The sequence below is a fragment of the Myxocyprinus asiaticus genome, chromosome 20 (assembly GCF_019703515.2).
Source record: "Myxocyprinus asiaticus isolate MX2 ecotype Aquarium Trade chromosome 20, UBuf_Myxa_2, whole genome shotgun sequence".
NCBI classification, from domain to species: Eukaryota; Metazoa; Chordata; class Actinopteri; order Cypriniformes; family Catostomidae; genus Myxocyprinus; species Myxocyprinus asiaticus.
Genome location: NC_059363.1, coordinates 19,753,666 through 19,760,927, shown reverse-complemented (window position 1 = coordinate 19,760,927; position 7,262 = coordinate 19,753,666). Strand labels below are relative to the sequence as shown.

The following is a 7,262-nucleotide window of genomic DNA, read 5'->3' as shown; positions in this document are numbered from 1 at the left end:
AAGCGCGTGAGAGTATATGGTCGCTGCTCTCGTGCTGTGGGTGTTGATAGGTTGTTTGTAGGCGCGAGCTCAATAGTTAAGCGCACGCTCCGCCAGTATATCAGTTTACCAACCTGTTCCAGGTTTATTAATAAACCCGCTTTAATGTACACTTTGAAATGTTATGAGACGCGTTTATTTTGAAGCATAAGTGAGTGCTGATGGACGGACCGTCCGTCCTTCAGATGAGGATGCTGGAATGAGTCAAGAAAATCGCAAACATCACGATGGAGTCTCACTTCAGTAGAGCATCACTGTTATCCCGCTGCTTTAGCGCGTTGAAACTCCGTGCTGTGCGGTAATGGAGATTTATAATCGCATTTCACACCCGTTAACGTAGCATGCAAACGCTGCACTTCTTGGTCCTATATAGGAATGTATGAATATCTGTTTTCGGACTGTTTATAAACAAGTTCATCTGGTCGTGTTGGTAGTAAACAGTTTTCATGGACAGGTTGGAATAATCGCGCCGGTCAAGAGGAAGCTTCTCATTTCTCTGGATTGTTTCAGTAGCATAGTTTCTTAACACGAGCATAACTTAATGTTTCAGAGTATAATATATGTTGAAATTTATAGATCACGTATATTGAGTACTCCAGTCTACATCAGTGTTAAAAAGAGTTTAAAGTTGAACTCTTAAGGTCTTAAGCTCTTGACATTGACCTCATGGATAAACACGAATGATCTTCATTAAACAGGTGAGTCAAAAGTCATGCAGGATTGAAAGCTAATTCTAACTTAATGGGTCATATTGGTTCAAGGATTCAATGGTTAAGTATGTTGTTATGGTTATTTCTGTACATTTATGTATGTGAGACAGATGGCACCTTGCCCTCTTTACAGTAGCTAATGTTTTTGTTTTTTAACCATGAAACCTTCCTCATAGTCCCTAAAGTTTGTGTGATTTCTTGAATCTGGCTCAGTTTGTGTGGTTTGCCTCGTTTTTTTCTATTTAGTTCAGATTCATGCTAATGTTGAGCTGGACTGCTATTTTAAAAACAGAAATGACCTTTGCCCCCAGACAGCAACTGCTCTTTACATAGGTTTCCAGTCAAGCTGAAGTCAGAACAGAGGAGAAAACATGATTTACGCAACACAGAGAGCCTACAGGGATATGTGTGACTTAAGAGATGTTCACACATATTCAGCAAACCATATCAAATATGTCTATTCAGAGCAACTTATGTAATTTGAAAGTGCAACACAGATGAGTTACGTAGTATTAAACACGTTGCATTCATGGTAACTAAATAGTGCGTTTAATTTCTGCATTGTTAAACTTTCTGGAAGCTTATCTGATATTTGCAGGAAAAATCCAGGACAGAGACTAGAGAGCATTTTCAGTTCTTAAATGTTAAAATGTCTGTGTGTGTTTTGCTTTCAGTTTGATAACGACTCATCAGCCATAATTTACTAGTATGTTCATGTGACCCTGTCGCCTGTGTATCTGTCCCATTTGATGAAGTACGCAGGGCCATTATGGGAACATGTATTGTGGGGGAGGCCTAAAAAGACTTTGATCTCTGACATAATGACTTCCTCTGTTGCTTGTCTTTCTGTAACCAGACCTGATTTCTACAATCACTCTGGTAATAACCAGAGATTACAGTAGTGTTTTTTATGCTTTCTGTAGTAACATCACACTCATTATAAATGGTTTAGGCCTTTATTAGAAGTTCTTCAGATATCACTGAATGCTGTACTCTGTTTACCTAAGGACGAGAGCACATTGTTTATGTCAGCATTACACATGCACACACAGAGAGAGCAAGAAAGAGAGTGAGAGTGAGACAGAATGTGCTAAATATTTATTAATATGCACACTTGCTCTGTGTCTAGACTGAATGCGAGTGAAAGCAAAGCACATTTATCTGTCATCTTGTCATTTGGCACTGGGGTGGGGACACACCACCCACTGTACATATAAACACACATACACACCTGCTGGTTTCACTATGTTAGTGAGTACATCTCATAAGCACATGGAGGTGATGATATTTGCTGAGGCCCAAACCTTACCCCTAAACTTTAAACCTAACCCTCACACAAACCTGTTGTTATCAGAAGATATAAAGTAAAACATGATAATTCTGCTGTAACTTCCTCACCCTCATACCAAACCCATCTTTCTTCTGTGGATCACAAAAATATATTGTAAAGAATGTTGCTATCACTTATTTCCATGCATACAATTGTAGTTGATAGTGACTCACTTTACAGCTTTAAAATGCACCCAGATGTGTCATAAATGTTGTCCATGTGACACGTGCCTCATATTCCAAGTCACTTTGTATTATGAACAGACCAAAATTTACTGCGAGTTGTTATTCACTCTCAAATGAAATGAAATCACATCATTGATCGACTCATGTAGCAAAGCACAAATCAAACATGGTGACACATTAATAATAACAGTCCTCTTTGGTTCATATTTCATAACGTTTGGTCTCAAAATGTACATGAACCAATGAGGTTGTTATTGACGTTGTCGTATTTGATAATAGTTCATCATACAAAGTGGTAACAAGATTTCAGAAGACTTTTCAGAAGAACATGATGTACAAGTCAAATGGACTATATTTGTGACTCTCTAAGGTGCTTTTTAAGTATTAAATTGAGTTACTGTTAACTGCTATTGTATCAAAATCAGCAAATGGAACATCCTTTAAAATATCTTCCTTTCTGTTCTGCAGAAAAGAAAGTCACATGTAGGGCTGCAACTAATGACTATTTCGATAATCGATTAATCTTCGATAATTTCTTCGATTAATTGGATAAATAACAAATTTTCCTTTATTTTATTAAAATGTTATTTTTTAAGAAACAGAAATGATAAAGTGTGTAAGGGTTTGGTTTACTGTACTGAATGATTCTATACTCTCACAAAACTTTGAACAAAGCCTGAATAGTTATGTTTTATTAATAATAATAATAATAATAATAATAATAATAATAATATTACTTTCAGGACAATGCAAAACAGTTCCTTTTCTTTACTTGTAAAACTTAAAAAGTACTGTTTATTAAAGAGTAAAATGATCCATCAGGGATGGAGTGGGACAAAAAAATCAGCCCAGCAGAGGGCAATGGTGACACCAGAATAGAAATATTAATAATTTTGCCCAGCTGAAAAAAACCCATAATTATGTTAAATACATATGCTTGTTCACTGTCGCTGATTACATACATTTTAAGTATTTTAAATTAATATTGTACGTTTTAAAACCATATTGTCACTGATTACATGTTTCTAAAGTATTCATTTCAAAATAAATGTTTTAGAGTAGTACGTGTTAGGGATGGGCATTCATCAATAATTTGGTATTCGAATATTTAAGCTCATAAAAAAAATTCTATTTGAAAATTCTATTATTTAAATGAAGGTATTTAATGAGAAAGAGACTCATTTTTTTTAGTCATAAAGGTTGCGTCACCATTAAAAAAAACAAGCTTCTAATTATATCCGAAACAAGCTTATATTATGTCCTGTGTTTTTTTATTTTTTATTTTGTTGAAAATATTTAAACAAGCAATGCTTGAAAACAAAAAAAGTATAGAAAGCATTTAAGCTCACGCAAAGCGAAGAAAAAGAAACCGCTAACGGAGTAGACTGACACAGTTAACGTACAGGATGAATATAAACACTTGACATATAATAGTTATTTTTATATTGTATCTCATGTTTTTGTCGAGAAAAACAAGCATATTCACAAGCTCAGTAAACTATACTCATTTATATACGCCAGTTTAAATGATGGACTGTCCCTCCGCTAGCAAAGTCTTTTTCGGATGCCATGTTTGTTGGTTGCTACGGGGACGCTGCTTTCTGATGAGCTGCACATATACGAGAGTAAAGTGTACACCGCTTATCCAGTACATTTAAATTGGAACCCAGCTTTCTCGCAGTAAGCCACATTCTCACTATTACCCGCTTTTTTGGTGTCCATCTAAACGTACTGACAGAACGAACGGTTTGCTCATCAAATGTGATCAACTTGTGTTCACATTCAACAGCCCCATCCAGTGCATTCTGTTATAACTGCCAGTTTTAGTTTGTGTGTTCAGGATTTAACATGCATCTCACTGTATATATGGCCAGTAAAGCAAAACTTTGCGAAATTCGAATAGTATTTTTACTATTCTAATAATTATTGCAGAACGAATACTCGAGTATTCGACTACTTGTGCACATCCCTAGTGCATGCTTGTCCAGTAAAATAATATTTGCCATAGTATAAATTTACTGGTGAAATCAGACATTACATTTAGCACTGTCAGGACTATCAAATATCAGGACCCTTAGCATTATTATACATTATATTCAGTATTATATATAGTTTAATATAGTACAATCAACTGTAAATGCAGTGCAGATTCACTCTTGTGCTGAAAAGTCTCATCCTGGTGCTCATTGTATTACATGCGGTTACATGATGAGAAATGATCTAAAACACTTAAAAAACCGGCACACATCCATGAAAGCTGCACGATTGATTACACTGAAACTGAAAGCGCGTTATGATGTTGCATGAGTTTAATCAAAATGATGGTGCTCCCTTTCTCCATTGCGATTGGTTTGATCGACGTGGATGCACGCGCTCGTTTGCTCAGTGAAGTTTAATGGAGACTTGCATATGGTAAAAACAAACAGTTTTGCAAAAAACCTGGAAATATGCACCTGATTTTGAATTCATAACATGTATTCATCAGGGGCGAGGTCAGAAATCTCTAAATGAGTGGACCTTGGTGAAACAGGGTGGACCTCTATTCTGTGCCTAATTTCATCATGAATAAAATGAAGAGCGCCCCTTTCCTCAGACTTTGAGTCAATATTCGCTCATTTACCTAATAATTAGAGTCACATACTTACATGTACAAAAACAATAAAAAATGTATTATCAATTTAATAATGGACAATAATCTCACTATGCTTGTGAGGACATTTTCAAAATGTTTTCCCTGCCAAACCTGTTTACACACACATTCTCTTTTTGCTTATGGAGACTGCCTAGCTGTCAGCTGGTGCTCATGTTAATGGATGTGAACTATCAGAGATGCAGACCAGACAGTGTAAAGCCAACGCACCAACCCTAAATGAAAACTCCTCACTTAGCACTTGTTTTGATAGACTGTGTGTGTGTGTGTCCTTGACAGGTGGAGGGATCCCTTGTTTACTGCGCTGGTTTGCATGTGTGGCAGAACTGTGGTCTTGCAGCTGTTGGGCATATTTATGCTAGTGTAATAGTGCTCCTGAGCTTGCTGGTCACCAAAAGTGTCTGGCACTGTGTATTGTATCTGTAGGCTGCATATCTGTCTATGAGATAACATGCCATGCATATGCAACACTGTTTGCACGTCTCTATCAAACTACCTCGATAAAATTCGTCCCATAGCTGTTTTGTTCTCGTGAACTTACTAGTGTCAGATATCTCTAAATGGTGTTTATTAACAGCAGTGGCTGTTATGTGATCATCCTGAGGCCTTACCAGTCTGCTGTGTTCAATTTCTGTATTGAATTACAGTGAGTGTAATGTGGTATAATCTGAAGTGTCCAGGCAGCTAAATGTCTGTCCTCAGACAGCTGTTTGGTGTGGTCACTTTAGTTATGTACGGTTGTTAGAATGTGTATTTCCATACACTTACATTATTGATAATATAACTGATCATCATTGTGATGTTTTTGGTCATTACATTGTGTAATCTTGAGATATCAACCATGACATGTTAATAAAGATGTGCTGATATATTTGATTTAATCCGTTGATATGTTTAGTTAGTGACATGAAGCAGTAATGTGGTATGTGTTTATAAGGGCTAGGGAATCACCCACACATGACAATGCTCTTTGGGTTTTTCCTTTAACTATTGTTAATACAGCAGTTTTTATGACAGCCACCCACAAACTTATTGCTTACATTAAATGTAGACAGTCTTTGTCATTATCAGATTTCTGTCTTGTCTAAAGAAATCTGTGTGTGTGTGTGCATACGAGTTTTTGTAGTAATCTTCGTGTGAAAGTAATTTTTATACCTGCTTCGTATACTTATTCATATATGTATGAGTTTTAAATTCTTCGTAAACCCATCTTCATGCTGTCCAAATGAATAATTTACGAAAACAATGCTAAATCATAAAGTGAAATAATACAGCATTCAGTTGATCCATTGAATGCCTGTGTTCCTTTAACCAACTGCTTAACACAGACAGAGTTGTGGGATACCATAAACAGCGAAGAATATAGCCAACCCTAACGTAAACCTTACCATAAAGTCTAAATAACTCTTGTGCCATGGAAGAAAAAGAGACATCAGGGTTATTAATGAGTGGTCCTACAATTTTCTTAAGTTTAACCCCTAACCCAAACCTAAACCTAACCATAAATTGTGTAACTCTTTGCCCAAATCCTATAGCTCATGCTACTCTCCGCGATCCACGCACAATTTACCACGTGCCCCATTGAGAGCGAGGAAAAACTAATCGCATCCACGAGGAGGTTACCCCATGCGACTCTACCCTCCCTAGCAACCGGGCCAATTTGGTTGCTTAGGAAACCTGGCTGGAGTCACTCAGCACACCCTGGATTCGAACTCGTGACTCCAGGGGTGGTTGTCAGCATCAATACTCGCTGAGCTACCCAGGCCCCCGTATTCATGACTTCTGAATATTTTATGATATTGCTGCAGTTTCGAGATTCCCAAAGTGTGTCTCTAAGTATGTGTGCCACTGTTTTCTTATTTATTTCTTTTTTATTTTTTTTTACCTCAGTCACAGAAATGCACAAGTTGAAAGATTATTATTATTTTTATTTATTTATTTATTTTCCACATGAAGATGTTGCACACAAGAGTAAGAAAATAAAGGATTTTTTGTAGCAAGAAATCGGTGTACAGACACTTGCCATTTTTTCCTTTAAACAGATCCTCATGAATGTATGCCCATCTCAGGTTGTTTATAATGTACTGATTTCATAGCATAGTAATGCACTGTATTAACTTGTTTGGCATGTAACCAACTTTCTGTTGCAACTTTACTTCCAAATAAGTGATGATAATTTGTTTTATTGTAATTGTGATATTGCATATTTCTGCAAATTATTTTCATGTTCAATGAAGTATTTCATCATTATTAAATCTTAGTTTTGCGTGTTTATATTACAGTGTTATTGTTTGCAGTGCATAGAATCAGAATCAGCTTTATTGCCAAGTATGCTTACACATACAAGG

At 36.4% G+C, this 7,262-nt stretch overlaps 1 protein-coding gene across 3 annotated transcripts in view; it reads left to right on the top strand.

Annotated features, from left to right (window-relative positions):
• Positions 1–17: 17 nt before the first annotated feature.
• Positions 18–7,262, top strand: part of LOC127411548 (serine-rich coiled-coil domain-containing protein 2-like) — a 71,680-nt gene continuing 64,435 nt past the window's right edge. For all 3 annotated transcript variants that reach the window (XM_051647214.1, XM_051647217.1, XM_051647216.1), the window contains exon 1: positions 18–737. The gene's annotated coding sequence lies outside the window, so the exon portion shown is untranslated. The remainder of the gene's footprint in view (positions 738–7,262) is intronic.